This window comes from Papio anubis, chromosome 8, assembly GCF_008728515.1.
Source record: "Papio anubis isolate 15944 chromosome 8, Panubis1.0, whole genome shotgun sequence".
Taxonomy (NCBI): Eukaryota; Metazoa; Chordata; class Mammalia; order Primates; family Cercopithecidae; genus Papio; species Papio anubis.
Window position 1 is genome coordinate 50,056,256 of NC_044983.1, and position 14,085 is coordinate 50,070,340.

The 14,085-nt window shown below is 44.2% G+C and overlaps 1 long non-coding RNA gene across 1 annotated transcript; it reads right to left on the reverse strand.

The window, feature by feature from the left end:
• Positions 1-4,439: 4,439 nt before the first annotated feature.
• Positions 4,440-11,021, reverse strand: LOC108587232. The gene is made up of 2 exons (XR_002523802.2): positions 10,413-11,021; positions 4,440-5,550 (listed from the first exon to the last, which is right to left on the reverse strand). It is a non-coding gene; the product is annotated as an uncharacterized LOC108587232 (long non-coding RNA).
• Between the last annotated feature and the right edge of the window lie 3,064 nt (positions 11,022-14,085).

Here is a 14,085-nt window from a genome sequence, read left to right on the forward strand (position 1 = left end):
CCTTTGCATTCACAACTTGGCTAACTGCGCAATGTAAGAAGACTGGCTTTTGGCCTTTCTTCTCTTGTGACATGCCTTCCTCACTAAGATTCATAATGTCTAGCTTTTGATTGCAGTGAGAGACGTGCAACTTTTCCTTTTGCTTGAACATGTAGAAGTCATTGTAGGGTTATTAATGGGCCTAATTTCAATATCATTTTGTCTCAGGGAATGAGGATGCCCAAGGAAAGGGAAAGAGATAGGGGAATAGATGGTCTACAGAGCAGTCAGAACACACATACATTTATTAATTAAGTTTGCTGTCTTATGTGGGCGTAGCTTGTGGTACCTCAAAACAATGACAACAGTAAGGTCAAAGATTGCTGATCACAGATCCATAACAGTAATAATAATAACACCATAATAATAAGGAAAAAGTTTGAAATCTTGTGTGAATTACCAAAATGTGACACAGAGACACAGAGTGAGCATACGCTGTTGGACCAATGGTGCCAAAACACTTGCTTGATGCAGGGTTGCCTCAAACATTCAATATGTTGAAAACGCAGCATTTGTGAAGCGCAATAAAGCAAAGTATAGAAAAGTGAGGTGTGCCTGTACCTAGGAGTGGAATACCTGGACTTAGAGAATGTAGGTCTTCAGGCTTATATGATATGGTTACAGTCTTTTCTTTTTTCCCTTTTTGTACCAGCAGTGTATTGGAGATCTCAGTGTGGGACATCTTTGCTAATACTTGGTATTGTCTGACATTTAAATTGTAGCTATTCAGATGGGCATGAATTGGTTCTGATTGCTGTTTTTAAGATGTGGCCTGACTGTCAAGCCTGCAGAGAACAGATAAGCTGCTGGACCTGTTTTGTTATTTGTAAAGCAGAGTCATGAAATCGTGGCCCTAATATGCTCTTGTATATCCAGAGCTCTGGAGACTTCCATAGGTAGAGAACAATATGGAGAACTTTATGAGATACTTGTATGGTTCCTCTGTACAGTATTAGTTGGCTGTATTACATCACTGATGATTTTGACTATATTTAGTATGGAACATATTTTAAACTTGTAATGTAAACTTTTTGCAACTGAATAGTATAAAGTTCTAGAGATTTATTAGTATAAGCCATTTGCAAATTCTTTAGGCCCTGGAAGTCCTGCAAAAGCAGGATCATTCCCATTTCCATTCTTTGTCTCCACCCTTTAGTCTTGCTGTTAATAATGCCAATTCCTTCAGCATTTTCTCATATAGTTCCTCTCAACTTCTTTTTTTTTTTTTTTTTTTTTTTTTGAGACGGAGTTTTGCTCCGTTGCCCAGGCTGGAGTGCAGGGGTATAATCCCGGCTCACTGTAAGCTCCACTTCCCAGGTTCATGCCATTCTTCTGCCTCAGCCTCGGTGGCTGGGACTACGAAGCCGCCACCACACCGGCTAATTTTTTGTATTTTTTAGTAGAGACAGGGTTTCACCGTGTTAGCCAGGATAGTCTCGATCTCCTGACCTTATGATCCGCCCACCTCTACCTCCCAAAGTGCTGGATTACAGGCATCAGCCTCCGTGCCTGGCCCCGCTCAACTCTTCAATCTTGTAAAAGTTAATTTTTTTTTCTTTGGTACTGCATACATAATGCACACAAAGCGTTGCATAACTTTCGAAATTAACTCCTCTTTCAAGGTGAAGATTAAATACCTGAGACCACTATGGTTTTTCTTGTTTGATATTTGTAGCAGAGTGGCATTTTACCAGATAACCTGTTTCTAGACATCTCATCAAAATTATACTTAAATCAGTACCTTAGTATTTAGGTAAGAAAGAAACTTTTCATGGTAAATGAAGGTTTTTCTCTCAGACTAGAGTCTGATTCAAAAGAAGACTAAGGAGAAGCTTCAATGTGAATTGTGAATAGACCATGTTGTGAATTGTGAAATACAACTAGAACATGGTTTTCAGTTCAGTTTCTCACATGGGTGTCGATCTGTTGCTTTTAATATGTGTAGGTAGATCCTGCAGAGTAAAACTAGCAAACTATAATCTATTAATAAGTGAGAAGCTTTCTTCTTTTTTCTTGAGACAGAATCTCGCTCTGTCACCCGGGCTGGAGTACAGTGGCGTGATTTCAGCTCACTGCAACCTCTGCCTCCTGGGTTCAAGCGATTCTCCTGCCTCAGCCTCCTGAGTAGTTGGGATTACAGATGCCTGCCACCACGCCCAGCTAATTTTTGTATTTTCACTAGAGATGGGGTTTCACCATGCTGTCCAGGCTGGTCTTGAACTCCTGAACTCAAGTAGTCCACCGGCCTCGGCCTCCCAAAGTGCTGGGATTACAGGTGTGAGCCACCACGCCTGGCTAAAGTGAAGAGCTTTCTATGCGGAGAGCTTTATAAATGTTGTGTCACTTAATTTACACAATGTGCTTTTTCTAGAGGTATTTTAACAAACTGGTTCTCTTACAGAATGTTTATGTGCCACTGTGCTCAGCTTTGCACATACATTCATTATATCATTTTCTGCTGACCAGGGTGTCTCCAGACACTACCTCACTCATCCTGGCTTTAGCTATTTTCCAGAATCTTCCACAGATATAGATGGTGATATTAATTTAGGCTCTGAAAATAAACGAAATATTAGTCTTTGGATATTTCCCTCCAGTAAGTATTCAAAAGCCAAGAAAGTTCAAGGGTTTGATTAAAAATAGTTGGCCTTCTTGGCTATCAAATGAAGCATTCTCCTTCAGAGGGAAAGGTAAAGTCAGGAAATCCTGAGATGTTCTGTCTAAATCCTACTTTACTGAAGTGATAAAAGATTAGAGGTCAGCCTCAAAGTTATTTTTATTTAAAACTGGGCAGACTCCAGGTTGCACCAGATTTTCTTGGCCCAACGCTTTCTTTCCTTTTTTTTTTTTTCTTGAGACTGAGTTTTGCTCTGTCACCCAGGCTGGAGTGCAGTGGCATGATCTCGGCTCACTGCAGCCTGTGCCTCCCAGGTTCCAGTGATTCTCCTGCCTCAGCCTCCTGGGTAGCTGGGATTACAGGCGCATGCCACCACGCTCGGCTAGTTTTTGTATTTTTAGTAGCGACGGGATTTCACTATGTTGGCCAGGCTGGTCTCAAACTCCTGACCTCAGGTGATCCACCTGCCTCAGCCTTCCAAAGTACTGGGATTACAGGTAAGAGCCATTCTGGGGAAAACTCAGGACTGTCTGTGGCTGGTGGGACCTCACCTATGGAAGTACCTCAAACAAAGGGATGTTGGATGTAGAGAGGAGAGGTTCTGACCCTGTTCCCAAGCCTGTGATCGTCCAGTGGTAGCACAGGCTTTGTATCAACATGACTGTGGATGCGGTGTTAGCCAGATGTGGAAACAGCACCCTGCATGGGAGCAGATCTGAGTTGACGAAGAATGAAAATGTCCCACTTCACAGGCACTGCAGGTGTCTGACTTCTGCTGGTGGCATCTGCCTCTTACGTGGTTATGAAATGAAGGAGAAACCTGGGTTAGTTCTGCTCAGCAGTTTAGCTTTGCCACATATTAGCTGCATGTCATTTAACTTCTCTGTGCATCAGTACCCTCATCTGTAAATTGGGGATACTAATAGAACAGTCCCATAGAGTTACTGGGAGGATGAAATGAGATTAAACATGTAAAGTGCAGGAATAGTGCCTGGAAAAGAGAAGATGCTCAGTAAATGTTAGATAGGATGATTACTGTGTTATTAGTAATATGTCTTATAAAGTCAGGGGAGAATCAGTTAATCCTTAATGTAGCCAAAGAGTTGTCTGAATAATCCTTTAGCAGTTTTAGAGATCAGTCATGTGCATTCAATTAGATGCAGAATCAATGTAGGTCTTCTCAATGTGTGGCCAAATTGAACTGAAAAATAAAGGAGAAGTGGGCAGGGCACAGTGGCTCACACCTGTAATCCCAGCACTTTGGGAGGCCGAGGCCGGCAGATCACTTGAGGCCAGGAGTTTGAGACCGGTCTGGCCAACATGGCAACACCCCATCTCTACTAAAAATACAAAAAATATTAGTCGGGTGTGGTGGCGCATGCCTGTAGTCCCAGCTACTCAGAAGGCTGAGGCGGGAGAATCGCTTCATTCCAGGAGGGGGAGGTTTCAGTGAGCCAAGATTGCTCCACTGCACTCCAGCCTGGGCCACAGAGGCAGGCTCCATCCAAGTCTAACCCTGGGGTTTTCTCATGAAGAGCAGAGTGGAGGAAGCCTGGTGAGACCTGAGCCTCATCCCTGGAGAGAATGCCTGTCAGCCCAGACCATTTGGGAAGCAGGAAAAGTAAAGAGAAGCACAAACAGCCACAGACCAATTTCAGGAAATAGTAGTAAGGGAGAGTCGCCGAGCTTGTCAAATCTTGGTTTGAGTTTGGAGGTGAGATGAAAAAGCAGGAACGACCCCTCAGTCCTTCACAGGAGAGACACCATACTCCAGAAGTTTCCAGAGTGTGATGTTTGAAACTGGGATTTGGTTAGGATTTTTTTTTTTTTTCCTAACTTTTAATGTAGAAAATTATACAAGTCACAAATACGTAGGTTAATTTTTTAAATTGTGATAAATTATACATAACACAAAATGTATTATTTTAATCATTTTGGGGGCACAGTTCAGTGGTATCAAGTACATTCACATTGCTGTGCAACCACCACAATCCGTCTCAGAACATTTTCATTTTCCCAGGCTGAAGCTTCATTCCCATTAAACACGGTTTCCCCACTCCCTTGCCCCGTGGCCCAGGCCCTGGCAATCCCCATTGTACCTTCTGTCTCTATGGATTTGACTACTCGGGACACCTCATGTAATAGAATTATACAAATTCGGTCCTGCTGCGATGGACAAATTTCACTTAGCGTAATGCCCACAAGGTTCAGCTTGGTGAATTTTATAAACTTGAACCACCTGTGTAACCAGCTCCCTGACAGTGAAACATGTCATTGCTAGCCACACAGACGTCCCTGTGCCCACCTCTGGTCAGTCCCCTCTACCCTCGCAGGACCCCGAGGGCAACCTTGTCCTTTGTCAATGCAGAGAAGGAGGCAGAAGGGGGAAGACAGAGGTTTCTGCCTCTTACCTCCCCAGTAGGGAAGCTGCACATTTTATCTGTTTCACACGTTAGGCTTTAGTGTCTCTGCCAAAGAAAATTTGGAAACTTTGGCTTGGGCAATGTTTATATTTCACTCCCAGATTGTACAGATAAATGCCTTGTTTTATTTAGTCTGCCTTTGTTCAACTAACTCCCATTTTTGCGACTCTGTTTAGGCAGCCTCTTCTGGGGGAACCCTGTGCATCCCACAATCTGGAGACATTGCTGGCTGACTGTGACTTACCACCAGACAAATGCCCACCAGAGGACAGTCTCCTTGGCATCTGCGTAACCTCAAAGCCCAGCACAGTGTCCAGCACTCAGTGGTTTCTACAATGCATGTTTAACTCAGCAGAGCTGAACTAGTGCTCCCAGGGAACTGACTGATGGAAGTCTGTCTTAAAAGCTGAGCTCTGTAATTCTGCAGCTGTTTGTCCTTGGAGACATCATTTAACTTCTCTGTCTGGGACTCTGCAACATAAGGAAAGTGCCGCAATATTAATCTGCCGTAAAAACTCTATGAACAAGTGCCTAGGCAACTCTTAAGTTGAACAGCAGTTATCACATCGTCATTTAGTGTGCACACTTCATTCTCTTATTTACTTGAGAGAGATTATTTTAAAATCTCTCATGTTAATCAAACCACATTTCCTGATCTAGATAAAAAGATTTCAGAGTTTAATTACACAAAAAGTAGGTCATGTTACATGAAGATTTACAAAGAAGCCAAGATTTTTTTCTCTTTTTAAAGTATGACTAGGTAATAATAGATACAAGCATATTTTTCTCATTCCTAATACGTGTTTTATTTGGATGCTGTGCTGTGATATTCAAGGATTTGGGACACACTCTTTTAGGTTGCAAGAGAACTGTGAAACGCAGACACCAACAGTAGGTGAAGTGAGATCTGTGTTAGTTTCCGAAACGTCTAGCAGTGGGCCATTCTCTGACGGTGGCCTCATAGCTGATAAAGAGAACATCCTGCCATGGCCATGTGAGGGGCCATTCCCAGATGGGGGAAGGACTCCAAGCCCCTAAATCTTTCTTAAAAATTTAGACTGAGAATCAACAGAAAACATCTAAACTCAGATAAACAGGCAAAGGTATTGAACAGACTATTCATAACTGTACTTATGACCACAATGAAAATAGAAGAAATACAAATTTGAGTAAAATAATTAGATATCTATTTGGGGCCTATGAAATCACCAAATACATTTAAAATTTAATTAGCATGATAGGTGATTTCTGTTTTCTTATTTGCATTTGTCATATTTTTAAAAATACTGTGGAGGTGTTATTTTTATAACCACCCAATAGTATTTGAGAATATGCTCTAAAACGAATGAGCCCAGTTCATTTTATTCCTGTTCAGGAAACTACAGTCAGCCAGTAGAAACAGTGCAGTAAGGTGGCTGTGCATGGTTTTATTTGTACTTGCCACTTTGCAGATATCATGGATTGGCAGGTGTAGCTCTTATTTTATCAGATACACGAGAAATGGGAAATGACACAGAATTCCCACACATTGGACGTGGGCATTTTTTAATTGAGCAGATACTATATCCTGTATGTTATGCTAAGTACTTTACACTTATATCTCATGCCATCCTTAAATGACACCGAGTGGGTCCTTTCCATTGGAAAGAATGCTGCAGTACGATGGCTGATAAGCAGATATCAATGTACAACAAAGCTTGGCATTAAAATTACTTTCAGAAGATACGGTAAGACTGCTTTTTTTGGGCCTTGGATTGTTAGTAGAGCCTCAAAGTTTAATAACCGAACCCCAAGTGCCTAATTTGCCCCACTGGGTCCTGTCACTGACTCACTGGATGACCTTCGTGAAATCGTTTTCCATCTGTGAGTGTGTTTCCTTGCTGTGAAGATGAAACTAAAAATAAATACTGCCTTCATCATGGGTTATGGTAAGGACTAGCTGAGTAATCTTTGCTAAGAAATTGCAACTTTTTCAAGCAAAAGGGGGAGAAGAGAAAAATGCCTGTTTCATCATATAGGAAACTTGTTTGGGAGTTTTCTGACCCTAAAGTGATATAAATAAAATAGAAGACTTTTCTTCAACCTGCTTTGTTAGAGTATGAGACAAAACTGGCTGAATTCCGGTGTTCTTTGGTGCTGGCTAAGAGCAGGTTGGTTGCCCGTGAGCAGCGCGGTCACAGGCTGGTTCCCGGTGGCCACGTGCACTCCGGAGAAAGCGGTCTCCTCCAGCCTGAGCTGTGCTCCCCCATGGGACTGAGTCGCTCGGACTGCCCAGTCTCTTCTCTCCCAAAGCTTCCAAAGCTCACTCTCTTCCAGGTGCTAAGTCCACCATCCATTTTTCTTTGACTAGTCTAGTTTTATTAGTAGTAGTTTTCTGATTTTAAACAGAAAAATTCTGCCTCATTTGCATTATTTTATTAATATACTTTTATTCTTCTCTTTGATGTGCATGTCCAGTTCTAATAGCTAAGAAGATCCAGGAGTGCAACTCAGAAGTGTAGAAAGAAAGTGGGCTTCAAAGGTAAGGTTTTCCCTACTAGATTTCCAACTGTCTTACGATGGCCTTGGACACTAACCTCTTTGAGCTTCAGTTTCCGATGGGAAATACTAACCTTATTTGTTGTAAGGATCAGATACTTTTTCTTTATTTATGTTTCATGTCATACAAAACACACATAATGGGCATGGGCACCAAGTTTCTTACCTCATAATATGGGGGCAAAAAAAGATAAGCCCTGCCTTGGTAGAGCCCGTGTTGCGGGGGGAAGCTAAGTCCTAAGTATGGGTCTTTAACTCAGGTTCTAACAGGGGAACAGTCCACAGCACAGTGGGCCTGTCTGTGTTGGGTGCTGATGAGCTCTTCATTTACCGTCCAAATATCAGACAAAAGAACACATGGAGGGGTTATGTGATCTCATGTTGCTCCCAATTTTTCACTACTTGTTCAAACGACAGTGACAGAACACCTGGTTCCCATGGGCAGGGAGTTCTGCTGGGCACTAGGAATGCTGACATCAGTGGGACCCTGCCTTGTCCTGGAGGGGCTGACAGTCGGAGTAGGGGAGGCAGACGCCTAAACGCGTGTTACACTTCAGAGCACTGAGCGTCACAGGGCTCTTAGAGAATGCTTCAAGCTGGGACTAGGAACTGAGTCCTGAGGATGAAGAGACATTTATGATGCAGGGCGGCGGTGATATGGTGGGGAAGAAGATGGAGTTGGTGCTTCAGACAGAAAGGACAGAGGAAAAGGCTATAGGGGGACAGAACATTTTGTGCTTTTGGCATGTCACAGACCAGTTCAATTCAGTGTGAGGAGCTTGGAGGGAGCAGGGGACAGGCAGTTAAGAGGTGAGAATAAAAACTGGAAGTGTGAAGGGGTTGGCCCACGCGTGGTGCTGACCTTGGAAAAGGGAAGGCAGGTGGGAGACTGGGAGTGAGAGGGGCTGGGAGCCTGGAGGAGGCGTCAGAACCAGGAACAGTCAGGGGGCGGCATTCCAGGGAGGGTGGACAAAACTTAGTGAGTGGCTGGTGTGGGCATTGCGGGGAGGAGGAGACAGGACAGCACCAACATCCCCTGCAGGGAGGATGTGGTGACATTAACCAGGGGAGGCTGAGAGTGCCACCTTTGATGCCAAATCCCACCTCCAGCTCTTCCCTGTGGCCCTGGGAAAATTAATTCTCTGTGTCTCAGACTCTTCACCTGAAAGTGAGGATGACAATAACAGAACCTCATAGAATGTGGCTTTATTGTGTAGATTAAGTGAAATGACACATGTAGACATCATCTTGGAGGAGAAAGAAGGCTTAGGGTGGTCCAGTTCTGATTACATGACAAAAAGCTGCCTCAAGACTCTGAGGACATTATGCCCATCTTTGTCAAAAGAAGGTGAACTGCCCAGTGGAGTGTTAGCTCAGAAGTCTCCATCTGTGGAAACCCAGAGCAGCTCTTGTGAGATTTGCTATCAACCAGAGGCAGGTGGATCTGTGGACCTTACATTTATTTCAGGGCCGGGGCAATAAAAATGTGAGTGAAAGTGTTAAACCTAGTCCCTTGGATTGTTCAGTCTGCAATGCTGGAGACCACACTGGCTCCTGGTGAGGCTGTGAAATGGGTGTAGTTTGTTTTGGCCTAACTGCCTCCCAACTTCTCTAATGTTTCTCTAAAGATCTATTCCTCCTAAATCTTCTTTTTAAAGACTTAATTTTTCTAGGGCAGTATTAGGCTCACAGCAAAATTGAGCAAAAGGCACAGAGATTTCCCATGTTCCCCTGCCCCCGACCCTGGCAGAGCCTTCCCCATCGAAAACACCCTGCACCTGAGTGATCCATCAGCCGCAGCCGAGGAAGCCACACTCACCTGTCATTATCACCCAGGCTCCACACTGTACAGTAGGGTTCACTACCTCTTCATGGCACCAATAAATAACACAGATTTAGCTGATGATTTTTAAAGGCTATGCACCCTACTGGGAGCATAGGGTAACTACCCTTGCCTGACAACCAAGGCATTTCAAAACCAGCCTGCTCCATCTCCTGTCTCTCACCAAACAATAAAGCTCCCAGTGCTGGAATGACTGAGGGTCTCACCAAGGCCTGCCTGGACACTCACCACTGTTTGTGAGACTTTGCAACCACTTTCTTTCTCTCCATCCTCACATTTGCTTTTATTCTGGACATATCCGACTCTGTGACCTCTTAGCTCCTTGACCCAGTGACCTTGCTTTCCAGTGGGCCACGGCTTCCCTTTCTCACGGTGCAGAATGTGAGTCTGAACCATGTTATCTCTTGCGACTGCTCCACCTCCAGCATCTCAGATTCAAACATCCTCCTCGCTGCCCGCAAACCCTGCCCTGCAGCTTCCTGCTCGAGTATTCCCTGTACAGCCTCCTTTACTTCTGGGTGACCTTTCCTGACCCTCACTTTTTCCCTATTCATGGCCCGCCACTGTTAACTTGCCTGACATCCATGCTGGATTCTGTCCCATCATGTCAACCGTGCCCTCTTTGTGTTGCATGTGCTGGCAAACTTGAAATCTGATGAACCCATTACCCTCACTACACTCGCTGTCTGATCTCTCTCAGGTAGCTGAGGACTGAGGAGCAGCCCCAGCCAGGCAGGCTGGGGTCACGATAAACTCACAGTCCCCAACCACACACAGTGCTCTGTCCGGCTGGCCATCTCATTACACCTCTCTGACTTGCTTGCTGTCCTGCCCTCCGAAAAAGCTTTTCAAACCCTATATCCTTCTGCCTCAAATGTCTCACTTCCTCCTCAATGACTTTGCTTCATATGTGACACAAAGAAATGTTAATATCTGCCAAGACCTCCCTCACCTTCCGGCCAGCAAATCTGGAACACAAGCTCCATCTGTCCTGGTTTTCCTCTTCTCTCTTCTCGTTACAGTGGAGTGGCCACTCCTCTTCTGAAAAACACTGATCTCCCATCCAGCTCTGGACATTAAAGTACTGAGAAGTGATTTTGTGTTCCCAGCAATATGGGAGTCATTGGTGACCTTAATAAAAGCCATATTGAAGTGAAATGAGAAGGAATTAGGTGAAGAGAGAAACAAGACAGTTATAGACAACTCATTTAAGCAATTTCATTATGAAGGGAGGTCATTGCTACTATCTCCAAAACCTTAAGCTATCAGTGATTCCTTTTGCCTTTTCTTCCTCTCTACCCATTCCCTTCAGCCCTTAAACAGACAAAGGTCTCAGTCCTCTAAACAGTAGCAAAACCTGCATAAACAAGAAACGAAAACCCTCCTTCAGCCTTACATCCCTCACCCATTGGCCTATTCATTGCTGCCCTTCGTAGTCAGATTTCTCCGTGGAGTTGTCTTGTCATTTTATTTTTCATCTTCTAGTCCTTTCACATCTCATTTCAATATTATTTTCTTAAGGTCACCAATGACTTTGAGATGACCAGAACTGCCCCCACTCCCCCTCTGCCAAAAAAAAAAAAAAAAAAAAACCAAAAACAAACAAACAAACAAACAAAAGAAAACAGTTTTCAGGCTCCTAACGTGTTTTTCACAGGTGGTCCTTGATGGAAGAGTCTTGCAGGTTTGGGGAAGTGACTTCCCGAAGAAGGTTACATCATCAGTTCAACAAATCAACGGCACAGGTGCAGACTGCATACTCTGGAGGCACTGGGCCGTGTCCAGAGAATGCACAGCAGCATGAGACCCAGCTCTGTTCTCTAGGCCCTGTGGACTGGCCTGTGGGGGGCAATGATGGTACGTGGTGGGCGCCACACGCAGCAGCAGCCACCAAGGAAGAAGGGCCCCAGAGCACAAAGGAAGGAGTGGGGAGCCGCCTTCGCTGGAGTGGTTGGAAAAGGCTTTGCAGGAGAGGTGGTGCCCAGGCTGGAGTTTGAGAAGTGAAACGGAGGGGCTGAGAGGCTGGGGAAGTGCACTCCAGGCAGTGAAATCAACAGGTGCGACATGCAGGGAAGCTCGTGTCACGCGGGACTGTGAAAGCCCTGGGTGGAAGTGAGGTGCATGTGGGGCGTGGGGTATGGTGTGGGGATGGCATATGGAGCTGGATTCATGGTGAAATCTGACCAGGAATGCCTGGGTGCTCAAATCTTGGCCTCTGGTCTGTCTCTCCAATCCCAATGACATCAGAATCACTATATTTAGCCTAAGTATGGACCTAGGTGCTAGCAGGTACAGAATAAATGAAAAATGGTTGAATGACTATTTTAGTTCATGAAATTCTACCACATTATTTGTGTCATTTAACTTAAAAGTACTAGGAATAGGCCGGGCGCGGTGGCTCAACCCTGTAATCCCAGCACTTTGGGAGGCCGAGGCGGGTGGATCACGAGGTCAGGAGATCGAGACCATCCTGGCTAACATGGTGAAACCCCGTCTCTACTAAAAATACAAAAAAAAAAACTAGCCGGGCGTGGTGGCGGGCGCCTGTAGTCCCAGCTACTCGGAGGCTGAGGCAGGAGAATGGCGTAAACCCGGGAGGCGGAGCTCGCAGTGAGCCGAGATCGCGCCACTGCACTCCAGCCTGGGTGACACAGCGAGACTCCGTCTCAAAAAAAAAAAAAAAAAAAGTACTAGGAATAGAGTTAGGCACAGAGTACAAGAGGCAGTGAAACATAATGGTTAGGGCATCATCTATGGGACTAGAGACACAGGTACTGTAACCTTCCCAAAGAAAGTTACATCATCAGTTCAACAAATCAACGGCACATGTGCAGACTGCATACTCTACTCAGTAGACCAGATACTGGCTTCACCACTTACTGTGATTTTGGACAAGTTACTTAATCTCTTTGAGCCATCTGTACACTGGGAATTCTGACAGTGCCTAACTCATAAGGTTATCATGAAGGTTAAAAGAGTTTATAGGTATATAGCACTTAACCCAATGCCTTGTAACGACTCATGATAATTGTTTGTAATTACCATTAATAATAAGTCACAAATAGGTTGGGCACGGTGGTTCATGCCTATAATCCCAGTAATTTGGGAGGCTGGGGTGGGGGAATTGCTTCAGCCTAGAAGTTTGAGACCAGCTTGAGTAACATTGTGAGACCTCGTCTCTATTACAATTAAAAAAATTAGGCATAGTGGCATACACATGTAGTCCCAGCTACTTGGGAGGCTGAGGTGGGAGGATTACATGAGCCCAGGACTTCGAGGCTGCAGTGAGCTATGATCGTGCCACTGTGCTCTAGCCTGGGTGACAGAGTGAGACCCTGTCTTGAAATAAATAAATAAATAAATAAAATAATATAAGCCACAAACATTTATTACTAAAATTTAAATTATGATTATTTATTGACCATTACGATTGAATCCTCCCAGAGCTCCGATTCGTAGTGCCCTCTCTCCCACGTCAGTTGCAATCTTTTCCTGGTGTATCTTTTGCTCATTTGAGATTCAGATCACTCACCAAGTGTATCTGTTAGCTGGTAGAACATAAGTTACATGATAAGTACCTGCAAGGAGAATTGGAACAATCATTCATTGACCTAAACATGATGCTATTCCAAAGCTGAGATAGCCCTTCTTCCTTATTTAAAGTACAGTTAGATTATTGATGTGTAAACCAGTATATCTGTCTGGAATTATGTTCTACAGGGCTAAAGCAATGATGATCTGACCTAGGTGTGCACTCTGGAAGATTCCCATGAAAATCTCTCCATATTTTTTGTTTATTGGCACGTCAGCTTTTTTGTTTATTGGCACGTCAGCTTTTCAGAGGCACTGTTCAGCCAAAGGGCATGTGTTTTTATGTTCTGAAAAATTGTATTAACCAACAGGGTAAAACAACAGAAACCGGTTGCAAAGCTTTCACTTTTAAAGAGTTTCCAAGCACCCTGCCCTTTTCCTAAAGGACTCTTTTCCCTTTTATGGATGAGCACCAGGCTCCAAGACAGTGTAAATAGAGCTTCCTGTTCCAGGGAAGTGCTGGCTCCTGCAGGAGCCCAGGGGTCCTTTGGGAAAAGTTGATAGGAACTATGAGCTGTATGTGCCCTGAGGCTTAGGAGCCAGCTGAGCCAGGAGGGAGGGAAACACATTTAACAGCCCCTTTGTGCAGACTTCAGTCCCAGAAGCACTTCTGGGAAAATAAGTCCAGTGCCATACACACAGTCCTTGTAAAGAATGGCAGGGAAGCTGGCCGGGCTGGAGAGAGCCATTCCCAGATTAGACGCCTAAATCTTTGACCTGGCCACTTTGAGGAACCCAGAGATGTCTGTAATTCCCACAATTCAGGGATCCTGTGCTTCAGATGAGTGAGGTTTCAAGAAACAGAAGAAAACTGAATAGATGTTAACTTTGGCCCAACAGCAAGTATTTTTCAGTGTGGTTAGTGTTTACACACTGAGGACATGAAAATTAATATATATTCTTCTCTCTTGGACTATATTATCTTCCTGTATTTTTAAACGATAATAATACAAAGCATTACTTTTGTGGTTGAGTTGATGGGCCACTCACTTTGATAATTTTCTTTGACTTTTCTTTGCTTTAGAATCTCATCA